The sequence below is a fragment of the Sylvia atricapilla genome, chromosome 1 (genome assembly GCF_009819655.1).
Source record: "Sylvia atricapilla isolate bSylAtr1 chromosome 1, bSylAtr1.pri, whole genome shotgun sequence".
Taxonomy (NCBI): Eukaryota; Metazoa; Chordata; class Aves; order Passeriformes; family Sylviidae; genus Sylvia; species Sylvia atricapilla.
In genome coordinates this window covers 114,950,887-114,975,149 of record NC_089140.1, presented here as the reverse complement: position 1 = coordinate 114,975,149, position 24,263 = coordinate 114,950,887, and the positions used below count along the sequence as shown (strand labels likewise).

Sequence of the window (24,263 nt, the reverse complement as noted above, 5' to 3'; positions counted from 1 at the left end):
TCATTGTATAGATATTGTTTAAATTAATAAACCAATAGATTACAGAAGCATGCAACAGCTACACAGAGGGCACAAACACAAATAGCATCTATTATGGAACAGACAATTAATGTTTAAAAAATTTATATATGCGTAGTGAGGATTGGGTTGGATGCTCTAGGTGCTTCATGGAAAGATGCAGAAAATATTTGTGCCTACAGGTGGCTGAAGTACATCCATAAAAGACAACATGAAATTAAGACAGCAATCTCATTACCAGGATTATGCAGACAATAGCATCTAGGATTACTATTTGCTGGCTGTATTCTGCATTTAATCTATCAAGTCACACTTAATATTGCAGGTAATACATTTAAGAACAATTTAAATTAATCATAACAGGAGATTAAGTGCAAAAAATTAATATCCATTTTGCTTTTAATTCCCCATACCATTGTGAGAACTGCAAAAAAGAGCCACTTTCACTTCATGCTCTATAAAACACAACTCTACTCTTAACATTGTAAATGTCTAGCTACCCAAAGGTAGACGTATTTCATTGATCCAGTCCCTAAATCCACACGGTTAGTCCCCAGGGTAACTGGCGCCAGGCAAAGAGCCCTGCAGGAGGGGAAGGCAGGGCAGGGCAGACGTTCCCTGCCACCAGCTCTCCTGTGCCCAGTCCCAGGGCATGGGAGGACACATGTCCCTGAACAGGAGCAACAGCTGTGTGCATACAAGGAACATTTAGGACCCCCTTTAAACAGTGCTGCTGCATCACTGTGGGAAGAGCATCACAACTATACAGCCTTCCCAAGCTCATGCACACTGTGCTGAGCCCACAGAGGAGATCACCACCAAGGGCTCATCCTGCACCTTCACACCACCCAGCCTAAAAGTCTTCATATATCTGAAGAATGAAATGACCTCCACACAACAAAATATAGAAAACAGGCTATTGATTTCCTGTGAACTCTTGAAGTGCTATAATAAGCATTTATAGATGGGCTATTGAATGTCTCAACCATTTAAGCAGACAGTCATTTCATCAACAAAGTAATAACTGGAGTTGGTTCCAAAAACAGAGGAAAAGCAAAAAGGAGCTTTAGGGCACAATGTCACTTTTCTCATTCTAATATAAACCTTTATGCATATATCACTGGCTGCTACTCGACTTAAAAACTGTAAGGCATGTAAGTACAAATCCTGCAAAATAAACACTGTGGTAATACTTTAAATCCTCATGACTTTTTCTGGAGTATCTCTTTCATTGCTATCAGGCTACAAAAAAAAAAATGCATTAACCTTAAGTATCATCTTTCCCCTCTAGACTTGGTAAGGGTTTAAGTAATGCAAAATTCACTTATATGCATAGCAGTAAAAGGACATAATATCTTAATAGAAAAGAACTAGTGCAGCACTGTTTATTTCAGCCACTCAGTTTACTGCAATATCCCATCTCCAGCCAGCAGCCAAATCTGGTGTTTTTAACTTTACTCTTCCAAGAGTATTTCTATTGGATTATGATGAGAATACTGGTATGACATTGAAAGTGTTTTCTACATAAACATATGTTAGAGTTATATTGTAGAAAATATGTATGTATTTACTTATGTTTACCTGCATATATAAATTAAACACTTGAGATCTTGATTTTCACAAAATACTTTTGTGCCTATAACATACATATATACATACACATACATGCTGTATTCCTGTTGGGGGAAAAAAGTTTCCTTTTCACATAACAAAGGACTTGGAGATTTAACTGCAGGGCAACACATCAGAAATTAGAACAGTTCATAGAGACACATAACAAACATGCATACATCTCTTAACAAAAGAGTAATTAAAAGCTTTTACATCAAGAAACTCACTGACAAAGCTTGAATACAAAATCTTATCGATAATAAACTGAAGTGTCTTTAATTTCCCGGAGCAATACACTGGTTATAGTTAAAATATTTTTATAGCAACACGGATGTCAACTTTTTACAGAGTAATTCACACAAACTGTTGCTTCAATTTGTTTTCTTAGTTTACCGAAGAAATGTGAGGTTGTAACAAAATGATTACAAAGTAGCATATTCCTTGCTGTTAAGCTATTGCAAAGTTAAATTACAGTGTCACCAGTTCTAGTTTCAGTACTGTCACGTTTTCTTGTGATGCTTGCATAGATCATCACGGCTCTTTCTGGAGGCAAAGACATCCACACCTGAATTGCTGCTGGTGCATCATTTCAGTGGGTAGTGGTATTACCTATATCCAACACCAAAAATATGATAACTTTTACAGTGTTTTTCCAGACATACTTTATGTTGCTTACAAATAAAAATAGCCTAATACATGGAGTAGAAAATACCAGCCTCTCCTCTCTTAGAAACCTACTTGTCTGGATATAGCAAACATGTGATTCAGCTGAGGATATTTATCTTCTACATTTCATTATTACTAACATGGATTTCAGTTACTCCTTCATGGGATGCTGTTGTAAAAGGTCATAAAAGCATAGATAAATTACTTAGGGTGAGCCTCTGTAAAAAAAAAGCAGAAGGCATAAATCAGCTTAGAGCATCTTTAAAACACTTTTGGTTGGCAACTCGGGGCAATGAGGGAATATGAAACAGCTCGAGAGCAACATGCCTTCACATCCTGAGTCCTCCCTGTCCAGGCTTAACTGTCACAATGCAAAAATGCCATTTTCCAAGTCTGCCTAAAAGGAAGTAACTTCAAAACCAGCTTCTGGAATATGGAAAAACAACTTGCTCTTGACTAAAATAGATACCAAGCTAACTGTTTTCATCAACAGCAAAAGTTCAAACAAACTGTTATGTACCAGCTGTGATTAAACCTCCCAAATGCTCTTCTGTTTGAATATACAATCCCAAATAATAAAGAACGTGTCTTTGCTGTACCCACTGGCATATGAAGTTGGTAACTGAATAAATCTTCACATCTGAGGGTATCTACTCAGAAGGTAACACAGTTTCACACCACATACTTTAAAAGGGAACTACCTAAATTTTACTTTGGTTTATACAGTAGAAAAAACCTGTTCAAGGATAAGTGCAGAGCGAAGAATGAAGGCTAATACCAAAATAGCTCCTGTTCCTAACACCTTTCTGATCCTGGCTGAGACAATCTACTCGTACCTTGGACGCATGGTGGCAGCCAGCCAGCCAGATGACTGGTGACTTAATATACAAGTTCATGTGGGCTCTGGAATCTGACACAGACAAGGGCATTAACTCTGAAGTCTCACCAGTCAGCCTTAATATTCAAAACTCATCAAATGAGTCATGATTACATTATGAGACTTTTTTAATACTTCATGCTTGCTTTCTTTTGTTCTGAACAGCTTTCACTGTAGACTGTTCTCATTAAATATGCATGCTTTTTATAGGAAAAGTTGTGATCAATTGATGCGTAGGTCAAGTATGAAAAAAAAACTTAAATGAGTATGACGCTATGATAAATACTGTAATAGTCTCAGAATCACAGATTAAAAGACTGGCATAGATATATCTTGTTTCTTTCTACTGCTGAAGGCAGTTCTCACAATAAACAAGGCTCTGGGCCAAAATTCAGCCTTTGAGAACAATAAATACCTATAAAATACATGTATGTGCAAGCAAATGATATATTGAAATCTACCAGGCTGAATAGCTTCAGTTTCATTTTGAAAGCCACTTAAAATAAAAGCCAGTAGATGAAACAAAGAATCCACCCAAACATGAAGGCTCCAGCATCTTTGTTGAAAGAACAATAGCATAATACTCCTCATCCCTCTACCTTGTCGCAAGAGAATCATCAAGATAGTTATTGCTGTGATCATATTAAAGAATATTTCACAAAATTATTCTTTAAATTGATCAATATTTACAGATTTATCTTCATATGCTAATAGTTATAAATGTTCTAATTCAATTGCTCAGCAGAAAACATTCCAATAAAAGAAATATTTCTATTAGCATAACAAAAGGCATCCAGTAAAATCACTCTCATGCACAGGCTCAAAATTTCAAATGAAAGCAACATTCTCATATAAATACACTCTATTTTTGAACTGAACCCACTCTAATGACATGTTTTGTAATCTGATGGCTCTCCCACCGGACTATACATGATATAAACGAAAGCAAGATCAAATTAAACAGATGACATGATTAACAGTATTCATTTCATGCATGACTGTTTTACCGGAGAGATAAAGACCTGAAAGTAATTACCACCAAGTAAAACTCCTTCACTGACCTCTCTGCTCCCAGCTAGCAGTCCTTAAGTACTGATGCTTTGCAACAAAGACCAGTGCCTTTCATCTGTGGGCTTTCTTTTACGCTACAAGCTGAGCACCTCTCCCGCTGCATGCACGCAGTACCTCTGTATCTATGTCTGTAATGCAGCATAAAGATTACTGGGGAAACCTATCAAACCGGCAGGCAGCAACGCCGGCCGCCAATAAGCGGGAGGCACATGCAGAATCCAGCACATGCTCGCTGAGGCTCGCAGGCTGGCACCGCTGCTGAGCAGGCTGCTAATCTAATTATAGCCCTGGGCCGAGCGCAGGGCTGCTGCGCGGAAACGCGGCCCGCCGGATCACACCTCGCAGCCCATAGCATCAGCGTCTGGGACTGCCATTTGTCTGCGTGCGTCAGGGTAAAAATTCCCGCTTGGGTTTTCCTGTTGCTGTTGTTGTTTTCCCGAGTGATTCACCTGTGAGGGGGTTTGTCTCCGTCTCTGAACACAAGGATCTATTCAGGCGTGCCCTTTGCGAAGCTGGCCATTTGTAGCTTGCTAGGTCTGTTTCAAGGAGACAACAAAATGAAGCTGCTTGTTCTGCAAGCAGTAATTCTTGTTTTGAACGTACACGTTGCCAGCACCACACAGAGCAGATCTTGGGTCGTGTGCATTACTGCACATACAGCGTGGACTTCAGATCTGAGAGGCACCACACGCACGCTTTTGGTGCACAGTAGCCCTACAGAAGTCAACAGGACCCCCTCTGTCCTTTACATCTACCCGTGGGTGGACACCCAGATGATCAGAGGGCTTCTGTGTGCATTGGCACATAAAGTCCTAACTTAGTTTTCATGAGGCTAGGGTGCAAATGCCAAGGAAATTTTTGCCATTATGCAAAAATACTTGTAAAATACTTCTCATGAGCAAAGACTACTTAGATGTATGGGGAACTAACAACTAACTCCTACATGCTTACTTATGCTTATTTTATAAGTCCACAAAACAAAGGGATGGTATGATCCAAGAGAACACTGTGTATTTGAAAGATGCTGGGAGCTTGTACAACATCAGGTAAACACTCATTAAAAAAAAGATACAGAAGCTTGTTTAGTCTTCCTTGATAGGACACTTCAATTATTCCTCCCTCTGTTTAGCAAAAACAGAAAAAACACTCTTCAGCTGTTTCCTGTTCCCACATGGTTCATATAATCACCTAAGGTCTACACTGACCAAAAGGTTTTCAGACATCAGTGACAAGATGGAAATACACAGCCTGACTATCAGAAAAGCCAGCTGTGGTGCCAGCTCTCTCTTGTGAGATACAGTACATTTTTCATGACTGATATTACAAAAATATCATAATGCTACAGCATTACGCACATACAAACTACAATGCATTTTTAAGACGTTTCACCAAGTCACACATAAACCATATCCATAAATGTTACATTAGCAAGATCTTGAACTCCACTGCAATAATCAATTCCACTGTGCCCAGAGTGACATTTTCCCTAATTCTTTACTCTTATCACTAACACCATGCAGTATCAGGCACAGACCAACAGCATGAGATTAAAGGCTGTCAATAAACACTTTCTAGCTCTTGTACTTACTTCAGTACAAAAATTATATTTGGTACTATATAAAATTTTACTAATGGAACAAGATTTCAATGTGGTAACAGTGCAAGACCATATTTAGTGGCAACATGTAAATAGCTGTGTCACAGCTTTCCAATCTGCCACTGAAAATTGCTCACGAAGGGTTGCTCTGTGCTAGAAGTAGACTTCATTACTGTAAGAATAATACTCTCAAAGTCATATATGGCGAGAAATAAAAAAGAAATGCAGGAATTTTGCTCCTTGAGTCAATGTTCAGTCAACATTAAATTTTGTGGTTCAAAAAAAGAAGGCTGTTTTATTAAGTCTTTCTTTTTAGATTACATCATCTAATAAGCTCATCAATTTTTATAAACTATGCTTCTTGAAAATACTGTGAAATTTTCCAAATTTTCAGCAATACTGCTCAAAACCAGGAAGCTATGTCTTTAATGAAGAAAGCCAGGATAGGCAGTTACACGGGGTTAAAAACTTAACTTCAAGATGCACAATGTAAAAAAGATGCACAATGATTTGATGATCAGATCCAAAACGTTGTTTTTCTAACAACATCTTGCCAAAGGTAGCAACAGGGGGATAAGATCAATAGAAGTCTTTACCCTAGTCCTCTGATTATTGGGAATGCTCACATTTGCTAAGCAAAAGAAAGATGCACAAACACAAAAAAAAGTCAAAGAGACTCAAATAATTCTTTTCATCTAATCCCCATTCACAAACCACCAAGGCACGTATGACTCTTGAAAAAATGACCAAAAAAACTGAAACAGGAATTAACTAGGCTTCAGCTGCTATGAGACTCTCAGTTTTGGCTCCTACCATCACAGCAGGGTGTTTATTCTAGGAGTTGCTTTCTTTTTAAAAAGATCATGTAGTAACAGCTGTAGTTGAAGGACACACAACCAGCTGCAAAGATCCATTTCAAGGAACACCTATTTGTCTCTGCAACAGAATCAATTCTCACTAAACCTCTGTGCTTAGCTCTGCAGATTAGCCAGAAGAATGCCAATGTGTATGTCAATTTTTACACTCACTTTTAACCACTGTGATATGCTGGGTCAGGAAGGCAAGGAGAGCTGCACAGTGGGGCTAACATTTAGAGTCAGTGGTCATTCACAAGAACCCACATTTGGCAATGGCAGGTGGTTAAAACTCCAGCTGAAGAAAATGCAGAGAGAGCTTCACCAACCTGCCCTGCCACCTGTGGTGACGGCACGTGAGCACCCGGACCACGCACTGGACCTGTGACAGGATAGAGCCATCTATAGATGTGCCAGCAAGAGAAGCCAAGAGAGGTTTCATAAGGACACAGTCACAGGAGACTCATCAAACCCCAGAGAACACAGGTTTCATGAGGACGCAGTCACAAGAGACTCCAGCAAGTCTCTGTTGGAAATGAACAAACTGTGAAAGGTACACAAGTTGGCCAATATTCGGCAGACTTTCATCGAAAGCAAAAGCCTGTCCCTGGCACAAGTTACCCGCCTGTGCTAAGCTTCAAGTTCCTGCTCCTCCGCATGGAAACAGAAGGTCTCTACAACATTTTTAGCAATTATAAGCAAGTTAGGCTTTCTCTAGCTTAGCTCCTTGACAGAAGAATTTAAATTAAAATTTTCCAAAACCATATGGTCCGAGGCAGATGCCCATCACAGAGGGGAGGAGAGAGGAAAGTCTATGAGGGCATGATGAATCCATCATATGACACTAAAGCCAGCTTCCTACAGTGAAAACTGTCTAGCTAGCACATTAATGAATTTTACACTTCATTTAGGCATATCTAAGTGAATTAACAAACAGATTACTATTTTGGGAACAAATAACTTTTTACTATATTATTATCAATTGTGTAAATACTTCCATATCCAATTGTTTTAATAGAAGAATATCTTAAAAATTTCTGATGTGTCTTGCAACTGAACAGGTTTTACTCTGGATACCACTTAAACCTTTGACTTAAAAATGTATCAAATATTGCTTGCAAACTGCTACCTCAGTTACTTAATTAGATTTTGCAAAGTATAGTAAGCATATGGAATGAAAATGAGTTGAGCAAAATGGCTGGTGAATCAACATGCTGCATTTCTAAAGGCAATAGTGTGTATATTTCCAAGCTGTAGCCTTGAGAGGTTGAACTGAACCAATTACTCTAATGAATATTTTACTTGGCTTGATGCATTCATTAGACTTTTAGAAGTAAGTTAAACCATCCCATGGTTATGTTTACATAACAACAAAATCTTAAGGTTTTTGGATGGCACTTCTGACATTCACACAATTTAAAAGATAAGGGGACAATTTCCCACTAGTTTTTATACATTCCAGTTTTCCTTCCCAAAGAAAATTTATCTAGCATTATTTTCTTTTGAAAACAACCTTTGATTTCCCAATGGCTATTTGCTGAGCTCTTTCCTTTCCTAGTAAGTATATGGGAAGTCTGCCAATTGGTGGCAAACTCATCACTAGGCCCATCATCATTTATGGAGGAAAATAAAACATGGGCCTAGTGTTTGCTGTATAAACCTTTCTCTGGAAGTCACAAATGCCCTGAGGTTGGCATGCAGCATGACCAAACTTATTTTCATTTTATGTAGCATTGGGACATTTCTTGGATTGCCCCAATTTTGATTGGTGAGGAAACAGTTATCCATCGACATGTGTGGATTTGCCAATGCTCTCGATCATGTTTTCAGTTGGACAGATAACCAGTAATTTCAAGGTTGTTTTTTATTTTCCAAATATGCTCATTATATACATAAAAGCCCCAGACTTTACGGCACTTACAGAACTCCTCTGTAAGCTTAACAACAGGCAGAGATGTCTCTATATTAATGCCAGAGACTTGTTGCAGGATGGCACTAAGATTGATCCCTACAGACTATTTTTATAGCATTCTTACTCACTTTTATCTCAGAATCACAGAAAAACCAAACAAAAAAATCCCCCCCCACACCTACATTCCAAGGTACACTACCATCCCTCACCTCCACAGACCTACACACTAGCAGTATCTTCATTACAGACCTAACTGACTGAAATGATGACACCAGTCCTTCACTGCCACCTTAGAGAGCCAGGGGAGGACCAGTTCAGCTGTCAGTGAGATGTGCTTCATCCTACTGCAGATGGATGGGGCATAAAAGGATCTCAAGTGAAGCCTGAAAGAGGTTTACTATGCTGAGCACTTGCATTTTGGACACAAAACCAAATGTGGAATAACATAGTATGATTCTATTCTTAAGAATACAGAAATTTCAGACAAAAGGTCAGGTAAAAACTTCACATCATCCTGAAGCGTGCTTCCCTTCACATACCACTCAACACATCTCCATACCAATGTCAACTTTCCATTCCTTCTCAAGTTCCACCCATTTTTCCTTCAGTGCAAGGTTTTCTTCATAACTATATCATGTTTCAGCAGTCACCTCAAACTACACAAATATGCTTTGTGCACTCCTGTATTTCCACCTTACTTATTTTTCCCTCCACTTCCTTTCCTCACAGCTACAGGCAGAGACACAAGTATGAACTGTCCATTTCAAAAGGCGTAACACCTGTCAGCACAACCAACACCTTCTCAAAACCAAAACGTGTGCCTTGTAGTCACCATTCCACAGCCTCTGGCTCACCAGCTAGATGGCCACAAAAGTTGGTGAACCACAGAAAGGGACCACACTGTTTACAGTAAGTACAGAAATAGCTTTAAACAGTTCATCCAGAACATGGATCCTATATAATGCATGACTGATTCACATGGAACCAATGATCATGACCCTAGTGAGTCAAAGACTGAAAAATATGTTATAGAAAAAACAGCCTCTGCTTCCAAATGGTTAAGTGAGAAAGACATTTGCAGACCAAAACAAACAGGTTTAAAAGAGGGTGATTAAAAAAACCTAAAAAACAAAAAATAAATAAAAAACCCCAACCCAAAATAAACAAAAAAACCCCATGACTGATGTAAGATGCTGAAGTCCTAACACAAGGTATAATGGCAGGAAAAGTTAACTGCTTAAAAACAAGGACATACGAGGTTAAAACTACACTGGAACAAGCCACATGGGCTTCATAAGTCGAGACTTTTTTTTTTTTTTTTTGTAGTTGTTGGTGGAAAATAGGGATCCTGAGAGCATCACTTAAGCCAGAAAGCTGGTAGACAAGTAATGATTTCCCTAGTGGAAGAGCAGGAAAAGAGAGCTTGCAATATAGTAAGTAAACTTCCAGCACCTTCACATTATTAATCTTCATCACCCCTGTTGGCATTTTCTCCTTCTCTATTTAGTAGCATGCTCACTGTAATTACCTTGCTGAAACGGGTGACACAACCTGATGCTGAGTATACCCAGCTGAGATAAGACTGGCCTGGGAAAACTTTAAATATCACTCTTCCATTAGAGGACAGGTGTAATTTTTCAAAAATGCTATGCTGCAAAAGAGTGCAAAGGCTGAAAGATGAAGTATAGCATTCCTCCCTTTGAAGAAAAAACTCTGTCAGACCTGCTCACTTCTGTAATTAAGAATGTTATTTCCAATTCTGAGTAGAAAGAGCAGCTCCAAGGTTTTCTTTGATCTTCTGTGATGACAATGAAGACCCATCAGCCTCTCTCAACCCCATTGTTTTTTTATTCTTCAAAGACTGTTTTCCACTCTCTTACATCTGTGTGAGAAGGTGTTTACGTTGAGCTGCAAGATGCAACTAGAAAGCAAGTCAAGGTGCAACTGTTGGAACATGAAGTGGTTCTTTGCAGACACTAATGCACACAGGCACTTGTGCAAAACCCTCCTTGCTGCCAGCCAGCTCTCTGGGAGCTCGGAGATTGCAAACCTTTGAGACTTCAAGTCTCCAGTCCACACCCATAATTCAGGGTTTCAGAGCAACTCTAAGATCTTATTACTTTACACTAGAATTGAAGATATTTAGCACAATGAATCCCAGAAAAAAACTATGCAATGGCTCTGGTTACCACAGAAATCAAGGTTAATGAGTTTGAAGACAGCCTATTAAATGTCAAGCCCTTTTAGCCAAAAGTAAAATAAATTTAGATTTTAATCTCAGAAAGATTATAATTAAATTTTAGAAATTGTGTCCATATAGAACCAGCAACCGTGACTCGCCATACTGGAACTCAGTCTCACGGTCTTCTTACAAGAAGCCAGAAGCATTTTGCTGGCACAGATGAAAAATCTCTCCAGGAAGAGAGATTTAATTATTTAATAGAGCAAGCCAAAAGCTCTTTCATGAAAGAGTCATCAGGACTCTTATTCCATATAATGTTCCTGAAGAAGAGCATACTTTCATCTTGGGCAGCTTGTACACCTAGCAAGTTAAATTTTGCTGAGCTGGTAAGATCCCCTTACCCTTCTTCCAAGAACTCCTTGATGCTTTTGTCCAATCCTCTAATGCAAAATGAGCACACAAGTCTCATTAAAAGGGCTATAAAAACTCAGCATAAATGGAGACAAATGAGTGTCCATTCCTTAAGCCAAGTGGCTCCCACCCCTTCCTTTCCATCCTTTTCTGAACACTTGAGCAGACACTTCCCTCCCCACACAGTGCTTCAACTAAGGTGAAGGGGCAAATGACGATCCTACCAAAACTAGCATGAGAGCTAAGAAGTGCTCTGAAGAAGACAGGAAATGTGCACTAGGGGAATTCTGCCACATTCTGGGGACAAATTACTTACTGTTCTGCCTTTTCAAACCTTTCTTGGGCAAACCAGCAGGCCTTTTCTTCAGCTTCCTTTCCTAGTTCTGGGAGGAAAAAAATGGTGCCCCATTTCCCAGAAGCACAGGTTGGCATGGCACAGTAGCCTCACATAAGTCACCACTTGTAATATCACTGGTGTCAATGACCAGAGTTTTTTCAGGTGGCAATTTTTATGAAGTGCCCAAACCAGATGGAACCTTTCAGACCTTTGTCCCAGTTGCAACTCCACTGCGCTTCCAGAACATGTTTCTAAAAGCACAAGCATTAGAATTTTCAGTTTTAAATTAAGCAAATTGCAAATACATAACAACCTTCATCTCAGAGACACTGCAATTTAACACTGCTGCCATACACATCATGTTAGTGGGCATCTATTATTTTATCAAGAATTTATATCAACATAAGTTGAGGAAAAATCAGGGTAATGGTTACAGGCTTGAACCTAGTTTTCACTGTAAATTCACATACAGTTTGTGAACACCGACATACAGCAACTCAGCTTCTCTAATAATGTACCCAGTGAATCTCAGAGTATTTTTGAGATCATTATTTCCCACTACATGAAGTGGATGACTCTCAGCAGTGAGTCTTAAAGTCCTAAACATATCAGAGGTAGGAAGGGAAATCAGTAATCCCATACAACATCACCTTAATAGCATAACAGGAACCCTTTTTGTCCCTACAGAAAGTAGGCACAAACAGGAGAAGAAGAGGTCAAAAGGTGAGCACTCAAGACTAAGTGAAGTCAGAGCTGGACCTTTCAGTCAGTCTCAAACATTTATCTCCTGCATGTTCTACAACAATGCAGTCTTTACTGACATGAGCCAAGAAAGTCTCTCCTTGACGTCTGCCTTAATCAGGATTTACAGAAGAAGCTGCTCCAAAAGTAATCCTCAAATAAAACAGACACTGATATTTTCAAAGCAAATTCCAGATTCCAGTAGTCTGTAGTCAAAACATAAGCAGCATAACCACAATAAAAGGGCTGCTAGAAAAATGAAACATTAGCAAGTTTCAGAGTTGCCTAAGTGGTTAACACTTCACTGTACACATTATCTGTATTCTATAACAGAGACTGCATAACTATGAAAAATGGCATAACTTGAATAATGTCATAATTTCTATACTCAGTTGGACTGCTGCTGGCACTCCCACTATATCCCACTCACTAGCATGGATATTCCATATGGAAGGACTGAGTGGAAGCAATGAAAATAACCCTGCACATAGTACTGAGCTTTCATGCTGATCAGTTCATGCTGATAGGCTGCAGCATGTGCATGGCTAACTTGCAAAAATCTAATAATTTATCTCACTTACAGCATTCAAGCTGTTCAGAGCACACACAACTTCCCCATTTATATAATTCCATATCTGTTTCATTTAAAACAAACTAAAACAGCTTTGACATATTGATGTTGGGAAGAATTTAGGAGGCCCATTTTCTCTAGGGGTATTCCGGATACAATAAACTCTTGTGGTGAACCAGAATACTGCATCAGGTAAAAGGAGCTTCTACTTTTGCATCACATCAATAAAATGAGACCAAAACCAAATCAAATTAGATGTATGAAAAGAATTCTACACTCTATATTAGACAAAAATAACTATTTCAGAAGTCTGTATTCATTCAGAACTTGGGATTTAAACTGACTTTCACAAACCTAAGAGTGCACAAAGGAAAAGCCTGAAAATTATCTGTCATGTTTTGCAGTATTCAAATCACTTTTTGGGTCTCTGTATACTTATTATTTCAATTCCCAAAACTAGTGGAAGAAAAAATTTGGAGTAAAACCAGAGACTCCTTAAAGTCTTCCCAATTATATAATATAATAGAACATCTCATGTCTCCCAACCCATGACACTCCTCCAGTTTTACTGCAGCTGAGTCTGAGTTAATGTTTGGCAGAACTTACACATAACTTCTTCAAGTAAATCAAAATACAAAACTAATTACCTTGGGATAAGGGAGCTGGCCTGGATATTGGAAAAATGTAGAAGCTGCTGGTTGTGAAGGAGATAGGTGTCTGCACTTGAGAAGTACACTATGTTAGAAAAAGCCTAAACACAACACAACCAAAGGAAATCAAAAAAGCATGTGTCAAAGAAGAAAAAGAAAACAAAAATACACATTAAAGGCATTAATAGGTAGAGAACTCCAGAAAACAAAGGATGCCTCTCAGGTGGCAATATATCTTCATCACCTCATCAACTTGTAAGGCCTGCTGCAGGCAGAGCTACACAACTTGTGAGGAAAACAGCAGAATTGTCATTATTGTATAGATTATTTGCACGTGTACTATTATAAATCTCAGAAGAACTTACCAATAACTACTTTGAAAATAAAATTATCCAGGCAAGACCCTTCCTAGGAGCAACACAAACAGCAGCTCATACTTGCCAACTGTATTTCTTGTAGTGTAGACATTACTTTTTTTACAGACAGACAGATTTAATTTACATAGTCTTCGAGGCAGTCAGATGGAAAAAGAGTATTGATTTCTTGTCTGAACCCCTGCAACTCAGCACTTTGACAGAATTAGCTAGAAGAGCTGACTCTCCTATCGTGGTTGAATACCACGCTCTGTGGGCACACAGCAATCCCTCGGTGGAAGATGAATGTAGCTAAGGCCAGGGCCACGCCTTGGCAAAGATCAACTACCAAAATGAAGGCACCACTGCTATTCTTAAAAATAGTATCACCTCCAACTGAAAAGTGCAGCCTGTTAGCACATGGGGTCAAGTTATGCTGTGTTGAAGGTACTGTAAAAGGAGACTGAGAATTTATCCTCTGTATGTCTTGACCATCCCAAGAGAAAGCCTGCAGAGGCTGTATTCATGAGGACACTTGGGAACATTTCCCACATCGTTTTGGGTTTTTGTTTTTATAAACATTAATTAGGCTCACTGTAGCCTACCACTGAGAAAAAGAAGATAGAAAAAAAGATAAGATGACAGAACAACACTAAAGATAAGTATAGTTACCTGATGCTTTAGATAACCAGTGAGTCATTTGAGTACTTGCACTAGAATTAAAGCATTCAAAAATTAAAGGCTGCTGTGGTGCAATCTAAAAAAGAATGAAAGACTACACTATGTGCATATCCACACTACATCTCATGGCTCCCTTCTGCCCCACCCTCCATTGCCAAGATTACCTGCATTTTTTGTTACAAGATAAATCAATTTCCCTCTTTACACAAAGTTCTTTAAAAAAAGGAGTACCATTAATTTGAAGAGACTCAAAATATTATGCTAACAACATATGGAGCAATCATATTTAGGACACCTCCTGCTTCCCTTAACACTGATATTTAAGATGTTGACTGTGACTTAAATGGGTGAGTGCAGTAACTTGGTATAATCAAAAGCAATTGTCCAAGGAAATGTGATCTAATACTTGCAATTTAAAATTATCTTTCAATCTGTTCTAGAGAATAAAGAAAACAGAGACATCATTCAGGTGAGTCAACATTTTCATTATAGGCTGCCTATTGCAGTGAAAAAAGTGAATGAACATTGCAAAAGACATTCCTGTAGAAATGAGTTATTAAGATGCAACTTGAAACGGTCACAAAGTAAGCATTGTTTATATAGATTTATTAATTTCTTTCAACCTGTCTCTTGTTAGTAGAACACAGAAAGAGAAGAGAGGTGACAAACAGAAAGCTCTACAGAAGACAAAACCCTAAAGGAATAATCCACAGGCAGGAGAAGACTTCATTTAGAACTGATGCAACTACAACAAGCTTGGAAAATGGACTGATTACACTTTAATGCCAAACAGTTCCTGATAAAAACAACTTAAATCACATAGAAATTACTGATTTTTGGCTGAGGACATGTATCTCAGCCTTTCTTTATTTGAGCAGTTCACTCTAGAGTGCTTCTAATCAAATATTGTTTATATGACACAGGAGAAAACATTTCACTCCATTGAAAGCTTAAGAGCACCTAACTAGTATAAATTACAGATTGTGGCTGTAACAGGCAGCAGCAATAAAAGAGACACAGTATTATTATTTTTAACTTTTTTTTTGTTAAACAGTATCAAACAGATCTATGCAAAAATCATGTTTCTGTCTGTCTGGAAAATACTTTACATATCAGAAAACTATTTGAAGATGTCAACACATAAAATCAGGGAAGGCTGACTTAGCTTCCAAATTGGGAATTTATCTAGCACAAGTATTTATACTTAAGCCTATTAAGAAGTTTGTTAATAAGAAACTTATTTCTCTTTCTGCAGCTGATGACCTTCATATGACTAATTCTCTGAGAAAAAGCAAAATGCTGAATAACAGAACTCCAGCAAGGACCAAATAAAGCCCAGAAATATCACAAGAAGCAGCAAGAAATGGTGATTTCCTGTTTACAAAAGTTTGTGTAAACCAAAGTCTAAGATTTAAGGACAGTTCCCTGGGTATGACTTCATGGTAAAGAGAATTTCTTATAGTTTTTTGTAGTGCAACTGTATACAGCTATGCACAGAGATGTGATGGTCATCCACTGACCACTCTCTCAGTATCACAGCAAGCTTTATAGCCCTCTTTTCCCACATATCATCAACTTCAGATATGGTTCTCTAGTATCACAGTAATATGGCTGGGTTTGAAATTCTCAAGAGAAGTATGAAATGAGCTGACACCAAACAAAAAAAAGGAGATAACTCCAGTGGTGAAAGAACAATTCATCTTAAAGATTCTGTTCCTTCTCCTCTCTGCCTCTTGTAACTTTACATTTCTTCACATGTTGGCCCACCAACTCTTTGAGGGACCAACAATTTTGGGCGATTCTTTAACTGCCAGAAATACCCTGCCAGATCTCTCATGTCACTGCTTCTTTCACCAGCACTCTGCAGACCTTCAAAGACACAGCTCAGGGGGCCATTAATCCCTCCACTGCTTTCCATCCATATGCTGTCTGTGCTAGGCCCTCCATCTCTACTTTTGCCTCTCCACCAGTGTGTCTGCAATGCTTTCCTCTGGGTAAGCTTTGTTGCCCCTCCTTCATTTCTGTGAATATCAGTGACCCCTTCCCTCCCCACCTACCCTATGCCTGTTACTCCTTCCCCCAGACTTCCCATGTACACCAACCCACTTGCCCCAGCTTTCACCAACACAAATCTCTTCAATACACAGCTTCCAAAAGTGCCTCAGCAATGCGGCTGAGCTGCACAGCAACTTCAGTCTCACCACCAGCCACCTTCTACCTCCACAGAACCTCATTGTTCCAGACAATGGCAGTGCATGTATTTAATCTCTAAACTCTGCTATTCTAATTCTTATGAACAAGAGTAGCAGAAATGGAAGAAGTAGTAGCAGCATAAAGTGCAAGGTCAATAATAAAAAAACTGCTAAAAATGCAGTCATTGGCCAGAAAGGGAAGAATAAAGATCATAGTCTCAACGATGAGCTGCTGTTAGGAAATCCCCTGTGATGGAGTTCTTGAGCAAAAGGTATCCCTGGAAGTGAAAAACATACTACAAATTATGAACTTTCAGTAAGACAGAGATGTGCAACCTTGTCATCTGAGAAACAGAGTTAAAAGAACAGCAGAACACTTGAATCAGTTGAAGAAAGAAAACTACATTTTCAACTACTTCAGGAGGCAAACAAAATAAGATCTTGCATTTTCCAGAGGTGCACACTGAGCGAAAACCACAACAGCAAGAAAATGTAGTTTGCTCACCCACATTTTCCCTTTGAACCACCAGGGACATAGCTGTTCAAGATACAGGTTGGGGGAAACAACCTTTCCTTTAGAGGAACAAGGTTTCTGCAGCTCGTAGAAAACAGCTATCAGGCCTATCACATGGAACACATGATGGCCCATGTATTACCTGCAGAAGAACCAGTAAGATGAGCACGCACCAGTGAATTCATGCATCACTCTTCTTTTGTGCAGGAGTACAGTCGTATGTTTATATCATGTAGCAGAGCTGCAGCACAGCATAAGAAAAGCTGGTGCCAGCAGAGGGAGGCAGTTACTCTCCAGGACATGCATCTTCACATTCCCCAGTGCACAGTAGGAAGCCAGCAAGTTTGTTTTTGTGGAAGTGAACTCACCCCTCAGCCATTGTGTAAATGTGGCTTTAAATCAAGCTGTAATTAGATTTTGCCGTATTTAACAAAACCCCTCTTGTGCTCCTCTTTTCCAGCTCTAGACAGGAAAGAAATGTATTTGTGAAAGAAAAAAGGAAAAAAGTTTATGCCTCTTCCCAGAGCATGTCCTGGCATGCATGCAAAAGCAAGTACAAAACATAAAACAATAAGCTTACAGGACACTCAATCTTCACATTACGTAGGAACACAAGGATCTCTCAGCTGGTCCACTGTTAAATGTCAGCTCATTATTATCAATATTCTGCTTCAGCACAGTAACCTTGTCAAAAGATACTAACAGTCCAACCCTTGGAGTTTAGCTTCTCTTCATAAATTTAATTTACTTGGCAGAAACAGAAGTGGAAAACCTCTGCTAAAGACTCAGGCAAATTAAGACTGCCACGTAGCCCTTGCAGGATAGATTTTTTTTTTTTCCCCTCTCAACTTTTATAGTCACAGCATTCCCATTTTTAACCAAACAGCTTTATCCCCCACTAGCAGTCTTTGTATACTCTGGTAAATCCAAAATAAAACCGTCTGTGGGGTTTGTATTTTTTTTTTTCAAATCTACTTTACTATAATACATGTTGCACAAGGTGGTTTTATTTTGTGTAAGTTCTTTATAGACTAAACTGCATAAATCCACTGCACTTTACACTGCCATATGTGGAACTGCATAGCAAATGAAGTTGAGTACACTCAGAATAATAAACAGTTTCAACTGTATTTTGATTACAGGCTTACAAAGAACTTTATGGTGGTGGCAACAGCAGTGGATACAATGGTAAATTGGCGCAAGGAAGTCAAGAGGACATGCCCAAGGGCACACAGCAAGTCAGCTGCTGTTTTAACAACAAAAAGTTTCTGCTCTTAATCTAGATCTTCCTAGTGACTCCAAAGTTACTGATAACTATCTGATCTTATAAAAGTTTCAGGTCCTTTAGATGAAAGGAGAAGAGACAACTGCTAATTACTCACACACAGACATCTAACTGCCTAAGATTAAATGATTTACAAAGTTGCTCATTCTTAGGAGAGCCTGAAAAGTGTGCCTTTTCTAAACCAACTTATTTCAAGAACATATACTTTAAGTAGCCGAATTCTCTAAAAGTCATCTGTTATGCTGCTAGTTTTAAGAAACCTAAGGCTGATTTAGACAACTCAAAAGACAACCTCATTGTGAAGTAATTTTGCAGTTTACTCTTTAAATGCAAAACATTACGGTAAGAACAAATATTGGAAGTACAGCTGTAGGAGAATTCTTAAATTTAGTTGTTGGTGGTCGGGGTTTTTTTTAATAGCCAATACTACCTCTTCCTGAAGCAGGGTAATGAAGTTTGGTTCAGCATCAATCCAAACTGACAATACGAAAATTCTTACTGTGTGCAAAGAGTTTCTGGTTTTGAAAGCTATAATTCTTCTCAGCAAAAGCTCGCAGGTATTCAGTATCCTAATCCTTACTCTATCTCTACTGACACATAAATAAAAGAAAACAATTTAAACATCCTGTATAAAGGAATCCTAAATTTGGCATAATCAAAGAGACTGTAGGTAAAATTATTTTCTCTCACATTCTTTGACTCATAGAAAACAAGAGCTGGTTAATTTTTCTGCAAGTCTGAAAGTTGGCACATGCCATCTATAACTGTGTGAAACATTTTGAATATGAATGTCTAACCAAGCCAGCAATTCAGGAAAAAAAAATAAAAAAAAATACACAACAGAGAAAGAAATCCCATAAAGCAGGTAGTGAACGGTATGGTGCCCTAACTAGGAAAGGCAAGTTTCTACTCTCCGAAAGTAGAAGCATTCAGTAGGATTAGACTTATCTTATTTAAGTTTCTTAACAGCAAGACTGCATCCTCCTGGCATACTGCTTCCAGAAGGACTCAAATTCCAAGTAAGAGCAATTCTTAAAATAAACTAGCTATGTCTGGCAGAGCTGGAACCATGAGGACAACACAAATAAACCAGTTTATTCAGGTTTGACTCAAAAACTACATTTCAGGCTAGACAAAAACAAGACCCAACATACCTAAAGAAGCTTCCAGACTACCATTTTTAGGTCATGCCCCAGTACTTTTTCCTACTTTTCAATTCATATGTAGGAAGGTCAGATCATAAAGTGGATTCCATCGTGGCGTTTCAAATCAGATTATTCTCTACATAGCAATTAGTGCTCCTCTTCCCATCACTTGCATACTGTTTTGTTAGTCTGAGAATGTTATTTGTGTTTATTTCTGAGAAGCTTTTTTTAATCCCTTCAAAGTACCAGAATCCTAAGCGCAGCTATCTCATGCTCCATGAACTTTAGTGCAAATGCTCTAAGCATTTCTTTTCTTCTTAACAACTTCATTACAGTGTTTACACAGGAATACAGTGCTTGTACTGTAACCATGCAAAGCAAATATTCTGTAGTAAATGTAAGCTTTATTCAAAGTGTAGCTTTAGAAGTCTTTATGGCATGCTCCAGCCTGGACTGCCAGTGCTAGTGCAGGGAAAATAGCAAAAGAAAAACTATGACAGACCTCTCATGCTAACAAGAACTTAAGAATGGTCAAACAGAAAACCTATGGGCCAATCATATTTCCAAAATGTGCCTACTGCTCTTTGCTAACCCATGACATCCCGAGCTATCACTGCAAAAAGGACCTCAATCCCTCTGCACCGTCTTCCCAAGCTGTTTGTTCACCATGAAGATTGTTAAGTGTACGAGAGAAAAATGGCTGGAGGATAAAAGCACCTGGACCACAGCTGCATGAGAAATGGAAGTAGAACTTTTCTTCTTAAAAAGAAGATGAAATGTCCTTTTGGCAAGCTAGCAATCAAGTTGTAGTTTTCTTTCCGGTAGAACTAAGTATGACCAGGACACAGACCACCAGTGACAGACTTCCCAAAGAAATACAGCATTCAGGGAGAAAAGCAGTGTCAGGGATCCCTAAGGGCTATTCTAGAAAAGACCCTCTGCCAGAAGAAAGCTCTTAAGCAAGAGTGAAATCCAGTTAAGGAAAAAAAATAAGGAGAGAAACACCAACAGCCTCTTACAGCAGAGAGTTTAAATAAAGTCAAAGCCATTAGTGGAGGCAGTGAGGACTCAGAAAGGAAACAAAGGCAAAATAGTTGGTGCACTATGAAAATCTGCAGTGTTGGCTTCACTTATAACAAAATGCCATCATTCTCCTCCAAAAACATTTTTTGGACTCACACAAAGAATTCTTGCATTTTACCTCTTCTAGCAGGATAGAAATCAAACATTTAATATTCAGGGGTTATTCTGTACAAAGTGGAAAATGGCTATGCTAGCCCTTAATGCTCACAGTGAATGATGGCCTGCTTTTTGGCGTTGCTCTTTCTTTTGTTTGTTTTAAAAGGGGGAAAAAAGACTCCACTGAAAGGCACACATGGCCATGTACATAGATCTGCTTTTGCTGATATCACTGCCACAGACCTAAGTACTGTAATTCAGGAAATGCAGAAAATCACTGAATGATTTCATGAAAAAAAAGCCATAAGCCCACTGAACCTGTTATTTTGAAATCCAATCTAGTATTAATGGCCATAAAGCAAAGAATAAAATCCCAGCACCACAACGTCAGAGATACAGTGGTGTCTGAATAAATCAAAATCACCGGTTCTGGTTTGTGGTACAGAAGTTTACATTTGAATGCAGCTGGATTGCAGGTCCCACAGCAGCTAGCCAGCTGTGGCTAGCCAGCTCCCACAGCAGCCCCTCCAAGCTGTATTGATTTCTAGGGAAGAAAATGCACTGTAAATCTGCCTGAGCAGCATTGCGTCATACTTCTGGTTGGCTTGAAAAAAGCAAATTAAATGTTTTCCATTAGCATGGTAAAGAAGCTATACAATTTTGTTTTTATTTCGAATGGAGTCTCAAGTTACAGAACACTTTAGCTAACTCTGTGGCAAGGACTACATGCTCTGTGTTTGTGAAGCCAGCAATTCATGCTTATGTGAAACCAGATGTGTGCACTGCACAGTTCCCAGGGCTGGGAAGAGTTTTTTAAAATGTGTTGCTGTCGATTAAAAAGGACTCTGCTTTTCTCTTAGATCATGGAATATACTGAAGCAGAAACAACATGTTCTTGCAGGGAAGGGGAAAGTGGGGAAGAGCAAAGGGTCAGAAGCAGAAAACTTTAAAGCCATAAAACCCACACAGACAGAACAGCATAGCAGCAATGCTGTAGTACAACAAAGAGCTGCACAGTTCTAAAAAGCAATAAGCATAACATGATTTGAGGTAACAAGAACGCCTTGATCAATTATTCATATAATTTACAACAGTTACAGCTGCATCAATGAGAAAAAAAAATCTAGGGCAAATATAAAATCTTCACAGCCATGAAGTGTCCTTGATTTTCACCAGAACATTTGGCTGTCTCGTATCATGTGTTTCTAGTTAGCAACAAACCCCTCCAACAAAGGGAAACAAGAGACAAAGAGGCACAGAACAAACTGCCTTGCTGGAAGCAGTGAGAGTGTCCAAGGCTGCATTTCACTCATGGATTCTGTGCATCACCAAAACCCAACACTACACTAACACTGCTGCGTTTGAAACCTAACCATCATCACACTTAGATACATCCATGCACCCCATGGGATTATGAGGATACCTGCTGCGAACCCTTTACTCCCTCAATGCATAAAACTGCACTTCAAAAATAAATAAATGTTTAAATAACTCCCAGAAGAAATGCCGTGTCTTTGTAACGTGTAGTTATCTCAACTTGTATTCCTTTGTGTACTCCTAAGGCAAATGTAACAAAGGCAACCATTACAGAGATAAGTATTTCTGGATGGGGTTTTTGCCTTCAGTTTGAAATCACTTTGTAATCATGATCAGCAACTCTTCTGCTCTGTCAAGGTTTGAATACAGCGTCCTCAGTTGTTCAAGATGACCTTGCTAGCGGACTGAAGAAACACAGATTTCTCCAAGTGAAGAAAATCCAAAAATGTGAAGCAAAGAGAGGGCATGGTGCAGCAAAGGGATGAGGGAGCCTACCTGTGCCTACTGCTCTCACTCCCAGGTGTGTAAAGCAGATCATGAGAGAAGGTTATGAGCTGAACCACTGACTGTGCTAATGGCAGAACTCAACACTGATTTTTGATTTTACTCCACAGACAGAAGGACCATGAACTTAGGTCTAGTTCAGAGCTCTAATTTCAGTTTAGATTAAGATCAATAAAGGATTAACTAGAAAAAACTGCAATTCTTCTCAGGTGAATCAAGAAATATTCTTTTAAGAAGCTTTCCAACAATGAAGTTAACACCTTGTGACAGATAGTTTTTAAAAATGAAGAAGCTGACAGAACTTTAGAAGCACCTACCTTCAATCCTAAATAAATCTGTAGGAAACATTTCCGCTACTGCTCACTTTTTGCAGCCAACTCTCTACACTTAGTTCAATTAATCTTGTCAGTATGAAGGAAAGATCCTGCATATATCATTGCTACATTCAAAAACTGGCAAACAAAAACTTAGCATAGTCAAATCTCCCTAAGTGTGTGCAACTGTAACATTGATAAGTTCAACAAAGTTCTTGGGGTCACATGTCTTCCCTCCTTTCTTCCATCAGTATTTATCCTGTACAAGCAAGAATGGGTTCTGGATGTTAAGAAATTACCACAGTGATGATAAACAGAACATCATCATATACAAACCTCAATCTTCTCCCATTGGTGAAGATACCAGAGAGTATTTCCATATTTTTGTGGCCACTCAAAGCGAGCTCAGAATGTAGCACTTGAAGTGGGATATGTTTCTAATAACAGAGCATGCTGTAGAGCTCAGAAACAGCCTGTTCCCTTGCCAACAAAGAACTGTAGATCTTTCTACTAATAATCTAAGGAATTACTTCTGGCTCTAACCTACAATGCATATTATGTTGTTTTCCTCTCCCGTCCCCCAGCATTTGCTCTTACAACATTTGTATCAGCTAGCAAGGAGCTAAACACACAATAGAAGGAGAAAGCTTATTTTGCAAGAAGAAAAATCCTAATTTTGAAAATTGTATCAGACAATTCAATTTGCCTGAAAAATGAATCACTTTACCTTGGTGTAAGACTTCTGAACTCCTGCTAAGGCTGCCTGGCCTGTTAGGAGGTCTTCACCTTTAGCAGAGGTCTCCAGATGAAGGCAGATCTCCTCACCCCGGAACTCCCAGAGGCTCCCTGCAACAATGCCTGGAGACACAGCAACAGGGAAGGCATTTAGCTCCATCATCAAAGCCAGTTTTAGAATGGATGAGAGAATGGTGTCCTTAAAGGCTGCATCTTGGTTTAGACAATGTAAATTTCCAAAATTAGAACCTTCCATCTTCTTTTGGAGACTTAAAGGCTGCAAAGAGGAGTTTAGCAATATTGGACAAGGATTCAGTCAGCTATAGATGGTCTCTAGCCCTTGCCAGTCCTGACAGCATAATCTCCAAGCTCTGAAATTTAACAGGTATCAATTCTGAATTTCTCTCATGTCATTATTTTCCCCACATTGAAAGTGTTCAGAGGCATGAATTGAAAATGCTTCAGGACAAAGACAAGTGTGACACACCATCTTCTCAGGAGACTCACATAGTGCTGTGTCCCTGCAGGCAAGAAACATTGCCCACA

At 38.9% G+C, this 24,263-nt stretch overlaps 1 protein-coding gene across 2 annotated transcripts in view; it reads right to left on the bottom strand.

Annotated features, from left to right (window-relative positions):
• FAM110B (family with sequence similarity 110 member B) overlaps positions 1 to 23,831 on the bottom strand; it is an 81,495-nt gene extending 57,664 nt beyond the window's left edge. Inside the window, exon 1 of one of the 2 annotated variants that reach the window (XM_066331438.1) lies at positions 23,710 to 23,831. The gene's annotated coding sequence lies outside the window, so the exon portion shown is untranslated. Of the gene's footprint in view, positions 1 to 4,233; positions 4,372 to 23,709 lie in introns of those variants that run through there. The other variant, XM_066331429.1, reaches the window with a different exon arrangement.
• Positions 23,832 to 24,263: the final 432 nt, after the last annotated feature.